The sequence below is a fragment of the Diabrotica undecimpunctata genome, chromosome 7 (assembly GCF_040954645.1).
Source record: "Diabrotica undecimpunctata isolate CICGRU chromosome 7, icDiaUnde3, whole genome shotgun sequence".
Classification (NCBI taxonomy): domain Eukaryota; kingdom Metazoa; phylum Arthropoda; class Insecta; order Coleoptera; family Chrysomelidae; genus Diabrotica; species Diabrotica undecimpunctata.
Window position 1 is genome coordinate 141,683,373 of NC_092809.1, and position 20,777 is coordinate 141,704,149.

Below are 20,777 nucleotides of genomic sequence, written 5' to 3' on the forward strand. Positions count from 1 at the left end.
TTTCACTTGAGATCGTGTTTACAGAAGCTCCGTTTCAAAGCTCCCAGGTATTTGATAGGTATGGTACTTTCTTTCTAAGGTGAAGGAGATGTGTATCTCGCTCTTGGGCCCTTGAGGATTATGGAGTCCGTCTTTCATGTGGGTAGCGTCTGTTAACCTATTTTATATTGATGACAAATTAACATTTTATCTCAACGACGTAACACCCAATATATGTACAGTGTGTAAAAGCCAAATGGAATAAATTCATTATTTAGGTTACTGTAGATATTTATAAAAAATACCGAAACACGTCAAATTTAAATTATAACTTGACATTCTTTAACGTGAAATGCAATCCCTACCTTCAACCCCCTTAGAATGACAGGTACAACCCCTAATTTTTAAAATAGGAAGTATAGGCTTGTGATATATCGTTTGAAAGGTCTTTTCATTCTTCATTCAAAAATGTTGTCGCTTTCAAGTTTATTAAGATTAATTAAGATGAAATAAATTAAAATCATGTGGTTACCGAAATTCGCTAAAATACAATCAAAAACTAAAATGTAATGCAAAACGTAATAAAATGTAGAACACGAAAAAGAACTATGAATGTTATTGAAATAGATGTTCAAAATGTTCACCGCGAACGTCTTGGCAACATCCTAATCTCAAATAAAACTGTCTTCTAACATTATTTAATATAACAGGCGTGATCGACCTAATCGCAAGCGTTATTCGTTCTTTTAAGTCATTTAAATCAGAAGGTTTAGTTTTGTACACATGGCTCTTCACATATCCCCATAAAAAGAAATCTAATAATGTAAGATCAGGTGATCGCGCTGGCCATTCAATCGATCCTCACCTCCCTATCCACCGATTGGGAAATATTGTATCGAGGTACTGCCGGACATTAAGTTGGTAATGTGGTGGTGCTCCATCCTGCTGAAACAATATCGTATTCGCTAGATCTTGAGGGTTTCCGGGATCAGGATATAAATTTGCCAACGTTGGAATGACATCATTTTGAAGTAGTGCCAAATAATTGTTGCCATTTAAGTTGCCCTCAATGAAAAAGGGACCAATGATATTGTTTCCTACAATCCTTGCCCAAACATTAACCTTTTGAGGGTATTGAGTGTGTTCTTCTCTCATCCAGTGAGGATTTTCCGTGGCCCAGTAGCGGCAATTTTGCCGATTAGCATGACCGTTAAGTGAAAAAGTACACTCATCAGAAAACGTCTTCTAATTGAATAATATTGTTATCCAACATGTCCATCATTTGCTCACAAAAAAAGTTCTCCTATCAAAATCGTCTTCCATGAGCTCCCGAGTAGGTATCATCTTATAGGGATGCAATTTATTTTCTTTTAGTATGTTTACTATCGATGTATGGCTAGCATTGAATGTAGTGGATGCCTGTCTACTCGATGTATGTGGATTTTCCTGAAACTCAAGCAACACATCTAATTTGAGTTCATCACTCAGTGTATTGGCAGCTGCTTTTTTTATCTGCCTTACATGACCAAACTCGCGAAACTGCTTCTCTATTTTACTTATTGTTCCTTGGGATATAGGCGGTAAATTAGGAAATTTCTCATGAAATAGGCGAGTTACTTTCTGTTGTGTTCGGGTGTTATCTCCGTAACCAATCATTTGTAAAACTGTTATTTTATGCATTTCTGTTAATCTAACCATTTTTCAGAATTGAATTGAACGAACTTTTTACTTAAATTAAAATAGTGACAACTTAAATAAAACAATTTACTAATGCGTGTTAAAATAACGTTGCACAGAAATTCTTTAAAGTTATTTAATGGTTACCATCTAAAAACCACATTGCTATGGTTTTTGTTCACTTGCTCATTATCAAGACCTAAACGGGAAATAAGTTTTGAGTATATTTTAGCGAATTTCGGTAACCACATGATTTTAATTTATTTTATCTTAATTAATTTTAATAAACTTGAAAGCGACAACATTTTTGAATGGAGAATGAAAAGACCTTTCAAACGATATATCACAAGCCTATACTTCCTATTTTAAAAATTGGGGGTTGTACCTGTCATTCTAAGGGGGTTGAAGGTAGGGGTTGCATTTTCACGTTAAAGAATGTCAAGTTATAATTTAAATTTGACGTGTTTCGGGATTTTTTATACATATGTACAGTAACCTAAATAATGAATTTATTCCATTTGGCTTTTTACACACTGTATGTATTCTCGTTCAGCACTAATGTGGTAGCCACAGTTTTTAAGATTGCTGAAATTAATATAGTCCCCTTTATTAGTAGTTATAAAAACTCGCTAATTTGTAGTAGTAATAACCAAAATTTAGGCCAATTACTCTTCTAGTCTACGTGAGCTAACCATTCTATATTTTTCCTGTTTTGTTTGTTATTGATATATTAACAGTTACGTGACAAACCTCAACTTTCACTTTTAAGATAATATTGTACACAATATTTTGAATATATATATTTATTACGAAACATTGTTACATCTTGGAATTTTTTATTTGATCTTCCTATTCAAGATCAAGTAAAAATACTTTAAACTGCTGAAAGGGGGTTCTGATACTATTTCCTTGTGGCATGTTTTACACTGATATATTTTTTAGATATGGTTAAACCATAATTTTTATGTAATGATAGTTACATTTTTATTTTTTTTGCGTTTCGATTTTCAATCAAGAAATTCTTTTCAAAGAAATTTGAAAAAATTATGTAAAAAATTGAACGGTATCGTAAATGTTGTCCATAATTAATAATAATAATAATAATTGGCGGTTGAAGAGAATATAAATTTAATAAATAGAATCGTTAATGGTCAAATATTGCTACGTGGATATTTTTGGTAAATAGTACTTAATGCTTTTCTTAATGATTTGTATAAATATTCCAATACTATTTTAAGCGATTGTTAGTTTTTCATTAAAAAATACTTAGACGGTATTAATGCACACCATTACATGTTATACTTGTCTCAGATCTAAAAGCTCAACCAGTTTGTTATACTTAAAATAAAGATACCGAAATATTTAAATTTACTGCAATCGAATGGATGTATAGATCATACATTTAGATGGTTTTCCACATATTTACTATTTAATTTAAGTTGCTACATTCTTCAATGAAAACTACTTATATGATAGAAATCTAGTCGCTGAAGGCACATGAGCTATTCTCATAACATAAAGATGAGCTGCATTTTACGCATTTCATGGGCCTTGAAGCAGCTGTAATTGTATGTACGTGGAATATTCGTAGCCTACACGTAGGAGGGAAGCTAGATAATGTGATCAATGTGATGGCCAGGAAATGGAAAATGCCAGCATAGAGATGACACATGCTTTCACTCTGGCACACTTGTAAGGTGCCGTCTTTTTGTAAGGTTGGCGATCATCATGATTATTTGAACACTGCTGCTCTAAAAAGCTGGTGTGACGAGCAATTAAACCTCTTTCTGAGATTGCGTAGCCATGAAATTCGTCGCCTTACAAGTTATAGTTTGTAGTTATTTTAGTTTTCGTATCTTTATTCAGTTTTGTTTCTTTTGACTGTCTTCGCAAGACTTGTTTATTTATGACTCTTTCTACGTAAGATATTCTCAGGATTCTTCTGTTAAGCCACATCTCGGAAACTTTCACATTTCTCATCAGGGGGCGTTCAAGTATTCATCATCATCTTTGGCTCGACAATCCTCTGTGGATCCTGGCCTGGTCTAAGATTCGTCGCCATTCTGTTCGGTTTCTCATCTTCTGATCTCTAGTATTCCTAAGTCGGTCTCATCTCCATCTAAACACCTAATTCGCGGTCGGCCTTTGCTTCTTCTTCCTATAGTTGTTCTTTTCGTTCAAGTATTGTGTAACCCAATTTTTGAAGATTTTTGACCCTCCTCCTCCCATGTTACGTTTTTCTGTACCTCCTCCGCCTACCTAAACGTTACGTAACACCCAAGCGACCATTTTTACCGAAAAGTAACACTTACGTTGCGAAAAGTACCGGAAAGTCGATAAAATAACTTTGTTATTGTTTTAATCATATTTACAGTAATAGTAAATAAAACAAGAGATTTCTAACTCTCAATAATAAACTTTTACTGGTAATCTTACATTTTTTTACTTTTCCGTACTTTGCCCCATCCTTACATACATTTTTGGCTTCATCCTTTATTGTTAGTCTCATGCATTGTTCTATTTTGAGAACTAGAACTAAATCAACAAAAACTAATAAATATTTACGGTTGAAATGTTGAAAATTGGTGACAGAAAAATGGAACAGGTATTAAATATTTTATTTAAAAAAGTAATCTATGAAGAAAATCTCATGAGAATCGTAAAAAATAGCAAAAATCGCGCAACGTTTATTTATTTAACATATTTATAAAAACTGACTTCATTTACAACAAGATGCAAAAATTGCATACGAAAGCTGCACTCTTCAAATTTAAAACGCATTTTGACTTTCGTCGATAGGACTTTCATGATCAAAAGATATCGAATTTTTACCGTCGAGTTGATACAAATTTTAACTGTAACTGACGTTCAATATTGCCGGTCGCTTCAAGCGTTATTTCTGAGAGAACGGTTACACAAAAAGTGCTAATAAACATTTTTATTCAGAATTATCTCAGCTACATTTTTTCTTTCAAAAAATTTTTTCTACGGTGGACAGATTCTTGGTAAATCGGTTTTTTCCAAAAGTGTTAAACTTTTTTGGCATTTTTTGGGGTCCCAAAATTGACATTTTCAGCAAAATTTAGCTTGTTTGTATGATTTTTAGAGTTTAAATCTCTGACGACTGGACTAATAGGAAAAGGTAGAGTCGAACATGTTGGTGAGTGTGGTAAAATGTCTGTTAAGACTAAAACAGGCTGAAATTCGAATACAACGAGATGTCCGTCAGGGATACATGCTATCACATTGGTGTTTATATTATATTCAGGATATATCTTTGATAAGGCTTTACAAGATAGACAGTACATAAAAATAAACGGCGTCTCAATTAACAACTTACAGTAAACAAATGACACTGCCATTGTTGCTGATAAAGCGGAAGCTCTTCAATAACTTCTAAACCATGTAATTAAGAAAAAAGATCCATTGGACCTTAAAATAAATATTACCAAAACGTAGATAATACTAGGTTTGTCTTTTTAGTTTTGCATATAGCCGCTTAGAGGGCGCCACCAATAAAACCTTCCAACACAGATGTAACCTCAAACTTTTGTTGATATAAATCGAGAGTTTCATTGCGATACAAGTCGTGTATGAATTTTTGAAATTAGAAAATCGGTCGAAAAATTGAACAAAATTAAAAAATCAAAATTAGAATCGCCCTAATGATATCCAATCTCCGATAGGAGAGGACTCGAAGAAGAAGAAGAAAAATGGATCTTAGTCCAGAAAATTATCAAGCAATATTTTTTACAATTTTCGGAGAGGATTATCCCAACAGCAATGTGTCGCTGAAATGGTTTCTGTGTTTGGGAATGAAGCATCACATTCTGGTACTGCGAATTTCAACGTGGTTGCTCCCGTCTCAGCGACGAATCCAGGCCAGGTCCACCCAAAACAGCAGTTACACAACAAAACATTGGTGCGGTTCGTTAGCTAATTAATGATGATCGTTGTGTAACACACCAGAAGATAGAGGAATCTTTAGGCATTTCAAAGATCTCGATCCAAAACATCCTACATGAAGAACTGGGTTTTACGAAGTTGGTTTTCCGTTGGATGCTTCATTTGCTCACAGAAGAGCGAAAGGGGTTCGCGTCAATTGGTTATAAAATTCATGATAAGGAAAAACCAACAAAAGTGATCCGTTCTCGAAGTCTGTCAAAGAAAAGGGTCGCAAGTTTTGTGTCAAAATCTGGTCATGTGGCAACAACTGCTTTAGAAGATCGAAGAACGGTTACTTCTTATTGACCGGTTATATTATATATATAACCTTTTGTTTACCAGAAGTTATCGCAAAACTCAGACAAAGCAACACACAACAGCGAATCATCCTACATCAGGACAATGCAAGCGCTTACACTGCCCAAAAGACAATAGAGTTTTTGAAGCTTCAAAACATCGAATTGTTAAACCATCCACCGTATAGCCCCGACCTAAGTCCTAACGACTTCTTCACGTTCCCAGATTCATTCCGAGACTTAAATTCAGATTTAGAAGTTACATCTCTTAAAAGAACAGACAAGATCAGCATTTATCAAAATGAGAAATCTATTATGTAATCAGTCACTTTAGGCTTACCTTTTGTTCACTGCTATATTTACTCAGTTCTGTTATATGGTTCGCGTAACGCTTCGTGCTATCAATTTTATCATTCGTGAAAAAAGTACATACCACTTTCTGCACTTGTTGCATACATTATTATTCTAAGACCTTGTCTCACCTTGTACCTATATTATGATACTTAAAACCACATAAATGCAAATTTACTATTTGTATATAAAATTTATGTATAATAAACCTCATAGTAGTTTAAAACTTGATTGTTTTATAGAAAAACAAGCCCGTAAGTGTTAAATTTTAATAAAACCATTGGAACGAGGTCCATAGGTATTTATCATCTATGTAAGCGACCTTGACAGGCGATCCTGAATGCGGGACTGTTTCGGTAGTAAATTAAACAGTGCGTTGTTAATTCTCCGCTTGTCTAACTATTGTTATGAGGTTAATCTCGTTTAGGATAACGAAAATAGGAAATAGGTCAACAAACTACGGGAGCTGGCAGCCAGTCTAGAGAAAAATTCCGTAAAACTAACCTACGTATATATAACACAGCTTGTTTTCTACAAAATACATAATTTTGTAGAATTTTGGAATATTAATACCACAGTATAATACTCTAATGTAACTCTGTTGTAATGTAAATTAACGTACCGTAATTTATGTAATTTATGTGACTATCATCAATATTAATCGTCTTGTATATTATTTTGAATGTTTTCCAATAAATTATTTACTGGTATTATTTATTTGTGAATGAAAAGACTGGTATGTTTTACTTACGACAAATCAGAATGGAAAAGAAAAGTATTTTTGAAGGGTGTAAACATTTATTTCCTAACTGACCGCTTTCGGCTTACAAAGCCATCTTCAGAGCTACGGAAAAGTTTTTAAAACTATCACTATTGGGAGAGATCTCATTTGGTAGAAAAGTAGAGAAATTTTGCTTTAAGCTGGTTCTATGTTAAAATGTTTAATTGAAAAAACACAAACATACTGTACCTGTTCACTGGACTCTATTATTCTATTATTTGCTGCTTTAATTCCAACAAATGGTATAGTAAAATTCCACTATTTGGAAGAGTGATTTCATCGTTTGAACGCCGAATGTCCTTAAATTTAAATGTACTCAGCGGCCCCCGAAAACTACCCGTTTAATTTGCGTTTTCTCATCAAAAATCATAGAATCTATAATTAGTACATTTATTTGTGCTTCTCTATAGAAGACGTAACCACAAGATGCCGTACAGTGTAGCCGATTCTTGTTCACAAGTAGCAGTTATGGTTATACAAACCTGAATTCTTCGACGCAGCGATTATTACCGACATAAAAATTCCAAAAAAATGAGTTTTTTCAATAGTAAAAATTGAGCACAAAATTATATTGAAATAAATTTTATTTATATGTTCAGTTTTGTTACATATTTAAGTTTATAAAATAAAAATTGATATGTTACATTTTATTCCCATTCCGTTTCAAAAACTTGGCAACTTGGGAATTTGTAAAGCATCGTAGCGGTAATACCACCGCAACTGCCGAAGCAAAAAACGTTCATTTACATAGGCGGTGCTGGCGGGAGTGCTTCTGTTGCCTTTTGTGATTATATTTTTTGCGGTTGAAGTTTGTGGTGATAATCCTAGTGTTATTGGAGTTTGTCGTTTTATAGTAAATGTTTAATTATATTCTGTGATTATTAAAATATAATGGACTAACAACCGAGTTGGTCCAAGAGAAGACAGCAAAATGTTAACGTCAGAAGAGAAGGTAGTGATACGATATGAAGGAATTGAATTGCATGATGCAGAAAAATGGCATCAAATATTAGCCAAGCGGTCGATATTTGTAGCAGTTTAACAAAAGTATCCATTAGCTGTATTAATCATGTGCCTAAAAATACATCAGAAAATAAAAAGCAAGTAAAACGTAAAACTGGAGGTAGAAAAAACATTGTTTTAGATGACGAGACAAGGCATTTTATTTTCGGAGTAAAATTCCAACACTGAAAAAATTTCTCAAGGGCTCGAAAACAATTACTTTTTACCCAAGATATTCCGTAGAGTATTAATCAGAACTATGCGCGAAATGATTTTTCGATATGTAAAAACAGAAAAAGTGTGTTATTAGAAAAAAAAAAGAAATTATTGTGTGGAGAAGAAAATATTTTAAAGAAATACGCACACTTCGCAGCATTGAACAAAAAGATATTATTTGGATGAAACCTGGATTAACGAAGATCATACAGTTGGAAAAGATTGGCAAGATTTAAATGTCACAGGTAAACGCGAAGCATTTATAGAAGGGTGCTTTACAGGATTAAGAGCTCCATCAGGAAAGGGACGACGTTTAATCATTCTCCCTATAGGAAGTGATACAGGGTTCCTTGATGATGCTTTGCTTCAATATGAGTCAAGAAAAACAGGAGATTATCATGAATAAATGACTTCCGAAGTATTTGAGCGCTGGTTTAAGAGAATCTTAACAAAATTAGAACCTGGTCAGGTCACGTCAATAGACGTTTTAGCGTAACTTCCGCGACAGCCGGGTAGCATGAATAAGCTTTCTGCAAATTTATTTGTTTTTTTATAGCTTTTTTAAAAATAAAACACTGAAAACTTTGTTTTCGAAACTTCCACAAAATTTATTATAAAATCTTATCACTACAGCTGTTTCGGCAGAGTACCTTTCTCAAGTGATCTATTTTTGGTATGCATTTATACATTATAGTTTTTTTTGTGTTTTTTCAATGAAACATTTTAACATGGAACCAACTTAAAGAAAAGTTTCTGTATTTTCTATCAAATTAGATCTCTCCTAGTAGTGATACTTTTAAAAAACTTGACCATAGCTCAACCATTCGGCTTACAAAGATGGCTTTGTAAGCCGAAAACACTTAGCTAGGAAATGAATGTTTACACACTTCAAAAGTACTTTTCTTTCAATTCTTTGATTTATTTGTAAGCCTAATTTCAAACGTTCAAGAATTGATTTCCTTTATATTATTATCGTCGAGAAGAAACTCACATTCATGATTTTAAACCAATTATATCAACATTCATGAGTGTATCAAGCACCTTCACACTCTTGTCATGAGAAATTAGACGAAAAAGCACTTACATTCTGTAAGTATCATAAAGCCGGGATCTGACAGACCGTGGAGTGGCATTCTTCATCGGCGAAGAGAAATAGAAAATACATAACAGAAAAAGACAAAATCTAAAGATGGGAACCAATGCAACATGGAATACTGTTTTTACCCTCAATATTTGTGGTTTAAGATCCCATGAAAACGGCAAACTGTCTATTTGCGGTGAGCGCTTACTGTTCCATCATTTGTCGGTAAATCAGCACGGTTCAAAAGAAGGTGGGAGCTGATGTATAGTACGAACTGACTCCTCCAAACCTTTCGACGCGACTAGGGACAAGTACGGTCAGTGTCGTGGTAATTTTACTATGGAGTAGTCTAACGACGTTGTGTTGGAATTTTTGTCATTGTATAAATTACCCAACTTACTAAAATTTGTTACCGGCAAAACTGGTGGATCGACCTCGATCTCGAGGGGACACGCTCCTTTGGGGTAGTTATCAAACAGTAAATATTAATTAATTTCACTAACTGTGTTCTCTTTTCTTTTTACTAATATTTATTTTCTATTTTTCTTTGCTGACGTGAACCAACGAACAACGCCTTTCTACGTTCTGTGAGATGACGGCTTAAGAGTGTGACTCCATTTTCATCATTCGGTGGTTATTATTCGATCCTGAGTGTATCAGACAGAATCGGTTAGTCAATTTATTATAATTTTATGGCACCCAATAGCTCATAAAACGAAACGCCTGATATAACGGTAATCCTTCAAAGGTTCTCTCAATTTAGACGGTGTCGGAATGTAAATAAACAAAGTTTCCGGTCGATAAAGACCCTGATAATACTGGAGAAAAATTGTTCGGTTGCATGAAATTTTGTACTTAACCAAAAAAATCTACTTGATTGCTCTCCGAAATTTGATCTTTACGGAAAAGCCATGAAGACTTTTCGCCTTGTTTTTTCAGAAAATAAGCAGTTTGTTTACTGTGACGACGTTTCAGGTGTTTTTGGTGTCACATCGTACAATCCTCAAGAATGGCAATTGTTTTTGGAAAGTAGCAAAGGAAGCCTGAAATCTGTGCTACTGCATAATGGCAATATGTATGCCTCGGTTCCAGTAGGTTAATCATGTGGCGGTATGCCATTGATTCCAGGGTCCTTTCGTGCGTTTAGGACACTCAACATTTTATTGAGTTCGTCGTGGGTAAAAGTAATATGAGTATCAGCCTTCATTTCCTGAATAGTCATCTTGTAACATACACAGTGAAACGAACGACTAGGAAGTACCCTCAGGACACTGATGCACTCTGTGTCTCGAAGGCACCGTTGCTCAGTCTTTGAAGATGATGGGCAGGGTAGTTTAGAGAAGTAAAGAACACGTGAAAGCAATTGTTCACAAAAAATGACCATGTTATGAATGTGAGACATAGGTGTTGACAGAAAACACAAAAATAAAGTTAGAAGTTTCCAAAAAAAAAATTCTAAGGAAGATATGATCATGAACCAATTGTTTAAAGAACCACCTATCTCAGAATTCACTAGACTTCGGAGAATTAGAGATGGGCATTTAGTGAAGATGGATGACGACTAACTGCTGAAAAGAGCTCTAATTGCCGAAAAAGTTATCTTGCGGGACAGAAGATTAACAGGAAGTCCACATAAAAGATGGGTGAGTGTATGGCACAATTTGCTGAACGTTGAACTTAAAGACGAACGGCGTATATTGGAGGCAGACATTACAGGAGGCCAAGAAAGCTCAATTTGGGCTGTAGCGTCATTGGAAGGAAGAAGGCTACACCTACTCTGTTATATGGATGTGAATAATGATGTGAAAAGATAACTAATTATTAATTAATTATTTGTAAAGTAATAATAAAGTGGCCATTGAAAGTGACATTTCGTCGAAACGTTTGATTAAAGATACAGTGTTTTATTAATTCCAAGCCGACAAACCAAGAAAATTAACACAGAAGTAGCATTAATAAAATAAAGCTGTTCGTGTTGACCACGTAAAGAGTGTTGGAAGTGTACGATGGCAGTTATTCAAAGAGACTAATGGTTGTTTTCAAAGGTAGTTTTAATAAACAAAAATGTTGGCACCTCCATGTATACTGATTTTACTACAGAAAACGCGCGATAACACTGTGTTTATTTTTAAGTTTTATTTTTAAATATTTATTTTAAAACAAACTATTTTTATCTTAAAAAGTCAGAGGCAATGTAACGATGTTTTATTTGGTGTATTATATTTATCGCCTTATCTTTTTTAAATACGATCTTATGACGTGGTGTAATTTAATCAGAGGCACACTTTACCTTGCTGTCTCAAGTTGTTTTCTAGATAGATATTCAAATAAAAAATGTGTCCAGACAAGGTAAAGGTACATGCGTAAATATTGTTTATTTAAAAAAGGACAGAAATTATTTATTGCTGTACTTTTAAATGTTTTTCATGCAGTATATAAACGGAAATCATGCCTAGGAATAGTTCTGGCAATCTCAAAGAAGCTAATATAATCATACCCTTTTAGCATTATCACTCAAATATTGGGACTTTATTTTTAGCTCCAGTTCTTCGCATTTGTTCCAGGTGTCAATCTGAGCCCTACTGAAGCGTAACTGATCTATAAAATCCATAACTGAGACATCTGAAATTTTTTCCGAAAATAACGAATGCATTATTTTTATATTCAGTTTTTCGTTCAAATATTTCACTTCACGTCAATGTAGAATCACTGTGGAACGACTCTACAAGAGAAATGCACCAAAGGAGGCTAGAACAGAAGATACAGCTGAAACAAATAGACGACATCGAAGATATAAACGCGAGTTGGGAGAAAATTAAAAACAACATTGAAGAAGCAGCAACAGAAGCTCTAGGCAAACGCAAAGTCATACTGAACAAAAGAAACAACAACAATACACCATGGTTCAGAAAAGAAATAAAAGAGAAATGTAAAGACAAACGAGAGGCCTACACTAAATACAAAACATCAAATACCCCAGAATCTAGAGACACCTATAGAAGAATACGAAATGAAACAAAGCAGTTGTTAAGAAGAACAAAAAATGAACACTGAGGACAGTTTACAAAAACGATGGAATGCGACTTCTACGGTATACAAAAACAAATATGGAGATTCATAAGAAACCAACGGAAAGAAATGGCAGAATTGAAGGAATACAATAACATACCAGCAAACGAATGGGAAAGATACCTGACGGAACTGTTTAAAGTAAAGGAAAATAATAATCAACACAATAACGTACCTGAATTAAGACACGAAATAGAAATAAGTTTTCAGGAAGAAAAAAAAATAGCCATAAATTCACTCAAAAATAGAAAGTCACCAGGACCAGACGGAATAACCAACGAGTTTGTAAAACACGGAGGAGAAAGTATAACCCTAGATATGACAAAACTTATACAAAAACTAATATTGCACTGCAAGATACCAGACTCCTGGAGAAACAGCATAATGATACCAATGTTCAAGAAAGGAGATAAAGAAGATCCTAACAATTATAGAGGTATAAATCTACTGAACACCGCACTTAAGCTTACCATAAAAGTCGTAACCAACAAAATCAATAAACTAACAGCTTTATCAGATGAACAAGGATTCAGATCAGGAAGATCCTGCGTAGACGCCGTATTTGTACTAAGACAATTCACAGAAAAGGCCATCGAGTACAATAAACCAGCATATCTATGTTTTATAGACCTGACAAAGGCTTTCGATCGCGTCCAGGTCAAGGACGTCTTACATCTACTGTATAAAAGAAACATACCAATCAATATTATACAAACCATCGAAAACATCTACTTCCATAATCGAATACAGGCAAAGATAAATGGAAAACTAACACAGTCTATACCACTACAAAGCGGAGTCAGACAGGGTAACTCGTTAAGCCCATTTCTCTTTAATATATTAATGGACGAAACAATACAAGCAGTACGTAAAGGTCATGGCTACAGAATGAGGAACAAAGAAATCCAAATACCAAATATTATGTCATGCAGACGACGCCGCATTAATCGCCGAGACAGAAGACGAGCTCCAAAGATTAACACACATCTTCAATACAACAGCCCAGAAATACAATATGATAATATCAGCAGAAGAAACCACGCGTATGACATCTAAATACCCACTACGATGTAAAATCGAAATTGATGGGAAAATAATAAAACAAGAAGCAAGGTTTAGATATCTAGGAATAGATGTAACTAGTTACGGAGATGTTGAAGAAGTACGACAACAAAGCTTAAAAGCAAGTAAAGCGGCGGGATCTCTTAATGACACAATCTGGAAGAACAAACACCTAAGACAATACACCAAAACGAGAATCTATAAAGCAGCAATAAGACCTATACTAACATACACGGAGGAGACAAGACGTAACACATCTAAAACGAGACGACTACTAGAAACAACAGAGATGAAAATACTTCGACGAATATCAGGGAAAAGTCTTTTGGAGAGGGAGAGAAGCGAAAACATAAGAAGAGCATGCAATATAGAAGACATAAATATAAATGGATGGGTGACAAAATGGAAATAGGAGTGGAACGAACACATTAGTAGAATGGCAGAGGATATGATAGTACGAATAGCACGAGATAAGTCACCAAATGGACGAAGAAGTATTGGCAGACCAAGAAAAAGATAGTGCGATAATTTAAACAATTTAGAAGGCTAATAATGATCGAGACAAAAAATTGTTAAGAACAATAAAAGTACGCAAGACTGCATACCTTGGACACATACTGAGGAATGATAAATACAGTCTTCTGCAGGTCATCATGCAGGGTAGAGTCGATGGCAAAAGGGGAATAGGTAGAAAGAGGAAGTCATGGCTGCGAAATATTCGAGAGTGGACAAACATCACTGTAGACTAATTATTCCACGTTGCAAAAGACAGAGAAACTTTTAGAAATGTGGTCGCCAACCTCCGTTAATGGGGACGGCATAGGAAGACGAAGAATATTGAAGAAGAAACAGGCTTTAAAGCCTACATTCAAGAAGGAAGAAGAAGAAGACGTCAAGTGTAGTGTGCTAGTTTGGCAGAAAATGACTTACTATAGACTTTTATACTATTGACTATTTCATAATGACGGTATTAGATTTTTGTTTTGATACAGGGCAGCGACAACCGCTTATACGTATTTCGACCTCTTTAGGTCTCGTCAGAACGGTATAGCCACTGCTCTGAACCAAAACAAAAATCTCTCCCGTTCTAGACAATAGTTATCAAAAAATAACTATATACGGACGTAACTACGCCATCTAAAAACAAAAAGAGAAATCAAACGATTTCTACCTGGCGAAACCGAATTCAAATTTTTACCACCGTGTTTCCTAAAACTTGCGAAACAAACAGCTGGATAAATTACTCGGCAAAGGAATCTAAAATTTCATTCCACATGCCGTTCATCCTGGTCAAAATTCGTAGTGAATTCAGTTTCTGGTACTCCAAATGAAGTAAATAATAAATGAATTCACTACGAATTTTGACCAGGATGAACGGCATGTGGAATGCAATTTTAGATTCCCTTGCCGAGTAATTTATCCAGCTGTTTGTTTCGCAAGTTTTAGGAAACACAGTGGTAAAAATTTGAATTCGGTTTCGCCAGGTAGAAATCGTTTGATTTCTCTTTTTATTGACTATTTCTTCAGGATTTGCATTAGCTGGTTTTTGTTTTTCTCTCATGTCAATAGGTACTTGTACTTTTAGAAAATCTATTGTCCTTTTAGACTTTCAACTATTGACTAACAACCGACCTACTCTGAGTTTCGTTATAGCATGCAGACTTAAAAATGCAGATTTACAAACAAAATAAACTCCTGTACTTGTCACTATTTATGAAAATGAGTGTTCGTGTTTTTTTCTCCTGTTATCTTTAGTGTTTGGACGCCGTCGGGCAACTGTCAATATTTCAATAAAGGACTGAAGATAAGCGTCTTGATCATTTTTTTTTGTCTAATTTATAACATTTTCTAAAAAACACGCCCAAGTTTTTACAGAAAACGTATAGATTTGTGTTACAGTCCTGTAACATATTTCTTTATTAATAGTACAGAGTACGCCTCTGGATTATAAATTCGAATTTTGTTAAATGTCTTAAATGTAAATTTTTATTACCTCATAAATCAGACTATTTTGTACATATTGTAAAAATCAGTTGTGCTCAAATAAAATAAAAATACTTAACTCTCAGTCTACAATATTTCTTCAACGTCGAACTATACCTTGCTTAGACGAAGATTAATTTTAAACGGCGTCTTTTGTAATTAACCAATATAGAAGATTGGTTTGCGTTTTATGTTGCGGGAAGTAGAAATAGTAGAATGTTTATGTTATGTTTCCAACATCCACAACAGTTTGCTTACTATAAATATGTATTAACGAAAAAAGTCGTCAAATACCTATCTATTGAGAAGTATTAAACCCCCTTAAATTTGGATTATTGCTCTGGAGTATAATGTCTCATAAAATTAAGTTGTTTTTGAAAATAATTTACAAAATAATCTATAGAAAATTTGCAACTGGAATTTATCCAACGCGGATTTTTTACTAGAGAAGCTCTATTCGGATTAAATAATCTTGTCCAGCGATGCCTTGACATAATGAAAAGCGTGTATCTGTTTTATAAATTTCGAAAATACACGATAAAATCCAATACCACATAATATGGCAAATTCAGGAATATAGACAGTAAAGGTATAAGAATAATCTCAAATATATAAACGAATCAGACAGCAAGGGTTAAAATAGACTGACCGGAGAAATAAAAATTCGTAGGGGAATTCTTCAGTGTATGTGAATCATAATTGGTTTTGATTCTTAGGGTGTTAAAATCTTACTTTAAGCTTGTTTTCCTCTGTCTTATTTTGCAAGTACTTGTTTCTTTTCAATTACTCTATGTAATCCGTTCTTGTTCTTAATTTTTTTCTTGTCTGATGTTTTATAGGAGCTCATCGGTTCGTGGATTATTGTTCCAGAAATTTCATTCCAGCGTCTTTGGGAAGGGTTTCTTATATTTTCTTCCTGTAGGAAATACAATTTAAATATTCTTCTTGTCGAAGTGATCTTAAATTCGTTGTCTTATATCGACTCAGTATTCAATCTAACTAGCAGATTTATTCTCTGCTTATATATTTTCTTGTATGATCCATATCGTTTTCTGTCAGATTTACAAGGACTCATCATGTGATTTTGTGACTGTTTACTTATCTATAAAAGCTGTGTTTCTTGTCCTTGTTTTCTTCCCCTGTCTACCATATTATATAATCTTGAGTAATGTAATATTTAATCAAGCTAATATTTAATTACAATTAAGTACAAATAATATTTTTACCACTTAAAATAGATTTTTCGCTTGACGATAACCTACATTTTAACCGATAACAAACTATAATTTAGTAATCTCGAAAAATTAACCATTCAATTAATTTCTGCAAAATTATTGTAATAAATTAACGCGTTGTTTGTCAGACAATTTGATTTATTGGCCATGCCAGTAGTTAGAGGTAGAAAAACAGAAAAGAAAAAATTCGCTGGCGGAGACTATGCTTAATAGTGGAAGTCTATGTGTCAGTTAACGGAAGAGCTATTCATGTAGCCACATCGCATCATCTAACTTTAATATTACTTTGATATTACATATGAACATCCAGATAGTCAGAAGACTCATGTGTATCGGAACTCTTATGTTTTTTAGCTTGAAAAGCAATGAAATTACTTTGAATTTATGTTATAAATATTTTTTGGCTAATATTATTTCTTATACATTATAGTGTTGAAAACAAAAATAGAAAATTTTTGTAGAGGGAATATTGGGAGATTACCACGTAGGGTTTAGAAAAAATATAGGGATAACAGACCAGATATGTCTGCCCAACAAAAAAAATTGTATTGTTGGACCTTTTCCAAAACAAAGTTTAGATGAAAACAAATGATTTTTTCACGAAAGTTATCACCATCATTGGTGCCACAGCTCTATAGTATAGCCTCGACCTTAGCCTTAGAAATCTATTTCGCTAGTCAGCCCTATCCATTGCCAGTGTGCTGCACCTATTTTTCGAGCTATTCTATTTATCTTCGTCTACAACACCCTTCTATCTAAGTTTTGTCCTACCTCTTCTACTTCCCACTGGCTGTGGCATAAGGATTCGTCTAGGTGGGTTATTCTGCTGTGATATTGCTAGATGTCCTGCCCATCTTAGTCTTCCTATTTTTATGACACATTATGTATTACTACCAGATATCTGTTTATGTTTATGGTATATAATATAGTTGTACCTCCTCAACAAATACCGTTTTCATAGATACCACCGAATATTCCTCTTAGGATTCGTCATTCAAATATGAGCAAGAGGTTTTCATCATCTTGGAGATTATCCATTTTTCCGATCCATATGTCAGCACTGGCAGTATTGTTGCTTAAGTTTCTACTTTTCATTGGTTTTATGCTGCCCAAAATAGCACTTGGTTGCCATAATTATTCTCCGTTTGATTTTTTTCGTTATGGAGTTGTCATTGGCAATGAGGGAGCCTAAGTATGTGAATTTGTCCACCGCTTCAACGGTAGAGTTGTTAACAGTGAATTGAAGGCCGATGTTTCTGGCTCTGTTGTTGGGTGTTGATTTTTTGGTTTTTTCCAATGAAAAATCATCCCTTTTGATGCTGTTATACTAGCAATTAGGACTAAATCATCTACATACCACAATTTATTAGAATTTGTTAAAAATATTTCCTCTTCTTTCTATTCCGGCGTCTCTAACCCCCCTTTCCAAGACTATGTTGAAAAGGAGACACGCCAGCGCATCTCCCTACCCCAGTCCGACATGCGTTTCAAACGCTTATGAATTTTCACTCCGTATTTTTACTTTGCAAACAACTTTACGCATGGTAGCATGTACCCTACCAGTAATATTAGTTTATCGGAAATGTAGAATTCGTTCGTGGCTTCGTAGTATTTGCTTCGTAGCACTGAAGAACGACAATCCATGAAGAGGTGGTAGGTATCGATATTGAATTCTTTGGTTTTTTCCAGTATTTACCTCAGGACAAAAATCTGTTGATCGACCAAACCTAACACTACTTTGATATAATCACCAAGCTAGTTGGAGCTGGTGGATTTTCATCTTCAACTTCAGTGGAAAGTTGCTCTCTATATTGTTCTTTGCCTACATATTTTTAGCCTTGATTTAAACTCTTTTCTTGCATTACTCAAAGATCAATAGAATTTTTCTGGTTTGGTTTTGTAGCGAACCAATTATTGCAGGTTAGTGATCTTTCAAGTCCTAGTATATTATTTGCTGCATCTTTAAGTTTGTTCTTTTACGTTTCCCAGTGTTCACTAGTTGGTCGATCCTCATTAGTTATGTTTTTAGTTTCGATATAGTTTCGAAACCTTTCTAGTGTTTCTTAATATTGTTCTGAAGCTATTTTCTTGTGGCATGTTAAAGTAATTACTATTTAAATGCGAATAAGCCACAATTAAAGGTTAAAGTAAGTTTATTGACGTTTCAATTTCCACTTCGGAAATTGTTTTGAGAACGGATGCTTTTCCCCAAAAAAGACAAAATGCATGGTTACAACAGCAAATTTATTAAGATGTAAATTGGAGCTGGAAGGTCAGATAATAGAACAAGTGATGGAGTTTAAATATCTAGGCATCACATTATCTAGCTACGGAAAGCTCGAAACGGAAGTGGAAGATCAAGTGAATAGAGCTAACAGAGCCGCAGGCTGCCTGAATTAAACAATATGGAGAAATAAAAATATCGGGAAGAAACGAAAGCCAGAATTTAGGACTGGCAAGACCTGACACAGAGAGGACAAAAAGGATGTTAGAAACAGCAGAGATGAAAACACTTAGAAAAATTGATGGTAAGACACTATAGGACAGAGCTAGAAGTACAGATATACGACGTATATGCAAGGTGGAGAACATCAAGAACTGGGTAAGAAATAGAAGAGTAGAATGGAACGATCATATAAGTCGAATGACAACAAATAGAGTAGTAAAGACGGCAAGAGACGGTTCCCCAATAGGAAGACGATCAGTAGGAAGACCGCGAAAACGATGGAACGACAACTTACTGCTTATTTTGAATAATTATTAAACTTAAACAATTGTTGCATAAAATTTAGATTATTAATAATAAGAAATGTTTTTGTATATTTATTCAATATAATTCTAAAATTCCGAATGCAATCACGATTACATTAAATGTAATGGTAATGCGCCAACATGGCATTATAATAAGAAAAATGTTTTCTTATTATCATACCATGTTGGCGCCTATGAAAGATCGAGCAGCTCCTTAAGGATGTCGTATTTTTAGCTTTGTTAGTGAAATGTCAACTCTAAAGTGGATGTTCTGGAAATTTTAAATAAAAGTAACTTCACTTTGTATAAATCGTGACGTGAAACGTTTTTACTTCGAAAAATGGTATACACAAGAAGTTCTTACATAAGTAAATTTTAGTATTTAAACTTAGCTTACGCCGACCTTGTTCGAAATTCCATGTAAACGATATGTCAGCCGTGTAGCCGACACGTGCGGATTTCAGTTACCACGAAACAGTCTACATGGTTGAGGCGTATTTTAAAGCCAACAATTCCTAATTCCTATACAGTTGCAAAGGCAAAGACATCTTGTCATCCAGGTGAAGACATCCAAGCAAACCAAAAACTATTCGATCTGCTGTCAATATTGCAAGAGTTCGACGTGCTGTGAATGGAAATCCTCGGCGTTCACTTCGCAAACATGCACAAGCGCTAAATTTGCCTCGTGCTAGTATCCAGCGTATTTTAAAGAAGGATTTAAGTTTTCACCCTTACAAAATTCAGTTAAGCCAATATTTGAAAGAAACTGATCACTTACTGATAAAACTTTTTCTGCGGAGATGACTCGTTTTTGGGATGACGGTGGCTTAGAAGGGAATATTTTCAGTGACGAAACAGTTGCATTCAAGAAAGGTGACGGTTTGATATGGCATGGCTGCATCGGGGATCATCGGACCCTACTTTTTTGAAGATGTTAGGGGACGCACGCTAACTGCCAACAGTGCACGATACACTGCCATGTTGCGGAATTGGCTACGTCCAGAATTGAATAATTTTGCAGGGTACAATCCAGGCAATACATGGTTCCAGCAAGACGATGCTACGCCACACACAGCGAGCACTTCAATAAACGTCCTAACAGAAATTTTTCCAGGCACACTGATTTCACAAAATGACGATATTCGTTTTCCCCCAAGATCTCCTGACCTTACCCCTTAAGATTTTTTTCTGTGGGGTCTTTAAAAAACATCGTCTACGCTAATCCACCAGCCACAATCGAAGAGCTGAAGCAAAGCTATATAAACATTCCAGTGAATATGTGTGAGCGCGTCTTTCTCAATTTGCGATCCAGATTGCAAGAGTGCTACGAGCGGGATGGTCAACATCTA

At 34.6% G+C, this 20,777-nt stretch overlaps 1 protein-coding gene across 1 annotated transcript in view; it reads left to right on the top strand.

The window, feature by feature from the left end:
* The window catches only part of Thor (eukaryotic translation initiation factor 4E binding protein thor), a 43,538-nt gene that overhangs the window by 17,796 nt on the left and 4,965 nt on the right, over positions 1–20,777 (top strand). The gene's annotated exons all lie outside the window — the stretch shown is intronic.